Source organism: Aplysia californica, unplaced genomic scaffold, assembly GCF_000002075.1.
Source record: "Aplysia californica isolate F4 #8 unplaced genomic scaffold, AplCal3.0 scaffold00396, whole genome shotgun sequence".
Lineage (NCBI taxonomy): Eukaryota > Metazoa > Mollusca > Gastropoda > Aplysiida > Aplysiidae > Aplysia > Aplysia californica.
The window spans coordinates 565,976-567,307 of record NW_004797666.1 but is presented as its reverse complement, the minus strand read 5'-3'; the positions used below and the strand labels follow the sequence as shown (position 1 = coordinate 567,307).

At 39.7% G+C, this 1,332-nt stretch overlaps 1 protein-coding gene across 1 annotated transcript in view; it reads left to right on the top strand.

Annotated features, from left to right (window-relative positions):
- Positions 1–1,332, top strand: part of LOC101863454 (15-hydroxyprostaglandin dehydrogenase [NAD(+)]) — a gene marked incomplete in the record, with an annotated part of 33,110 nt that overhangs the window by 24,127 nt on the left and 7,651 nt on the right.

The window sequence follows — 1,332 nt, the reverse complement described above, 5'->3', positions numbered from 1 at the left end:
CAAAAACTTCATTACTGCCCTGTGCTCAATTTTCTCCATGTTTATGTTGAAACTGGAGAACAACATACCCCGATTCACTTACAGTGCGCGGAAATTCCTCACAATTTACGTGCATTCTAGGAAGATGATTGTTAGCTTTCACCCCAAATTTCAGCTTTCTACAACAACAATTTAAAACAAAATTCCCCAAGCAAATGCAAAACATCCAAGAGCAATCATGCATAACAATGATTTGTGAAGACAGCCAAGAGACGTGGATTAATTGTTGTTAACTTTCATCTTTTGTCTATTTTCCATTGGCATAGCGCATCCATCCCATGGTCTCATGAACTAACAGTCGAGTTCCTCACAGACCAAAAATCTATTTTTAAAAAAAGAAAGAAAGAATAAAAAAAGAAAGTAAAAACAAAAACAAAAACAAAAAACAAAAACAAAAAACAAAAACAAAAACAAACAAAAACGTCTCAAGCCATGTTGCCCCGCCAGGAAATCACTGGCGCGTGATGGATCAGGCAAAAAAAAGCAACAGATTTTGGTACGCCCCTCGCATGTCTCCTGTCTCCAGCGTCTTGTCGTAACGGGCAACCAAACTGCATCAAGTACAAAGACAAACGCTTTTTCAGTTTTGCTCTACCATTCAATTGTATCTCCAAAGTTGTTGATTCTCGGGTTGGTTGATTTAAATAGTGTTGTTGGAGGCGTAAAACTTCGGCAATTACATTTTTTGGCTTTCCCCTATTTGTACTCTCAAGCATAACAACATGTTATTTTTGCGTGTCTTTGTGATATTTCCTGCCTGCTTTCTTTCCAATTTGCATATACTATTTATTTTTAATTGTCTGCTTTATAAAAGGTCTATCTTGTCTGTTCCTATCCATTACATTTCTCCTGAGATAGATAGGCCATTCCAAAATGCGCAAAGTTTTGTACGTGAAACTGACGCCAGTGTAATGGGCTGACTCATGTCACGCTCATAACCGTGCCTGACCTACAACAGGGAACTGCTGCTTTTTCTTTCCTGATCCTTATTATTGTCATTCTCCTCTACTTCTAATGTGTATGTTTGTCACTCTCTTGTGACCTGCTTTTTCCGGGGTGCCTTGAAAGTCGGAGCAGACCTTGTGCTCTTGAAGCTAGAGAGGTGAGCAGTCTAAGTCTGACTGATTCCCTGTAAAGACTTCTCTGTTGACACCAACCCCTTGGTGCTCATATGACCTTATGCAGTTGCGAGCGCCGTAAAACACTTTACAAAAACAAAAAAAATCTCTCTCATACACACACACACTCTCTCTCTCCTCTCACTCACACTCTCTCTCTCTCTCTCTCTCTCTC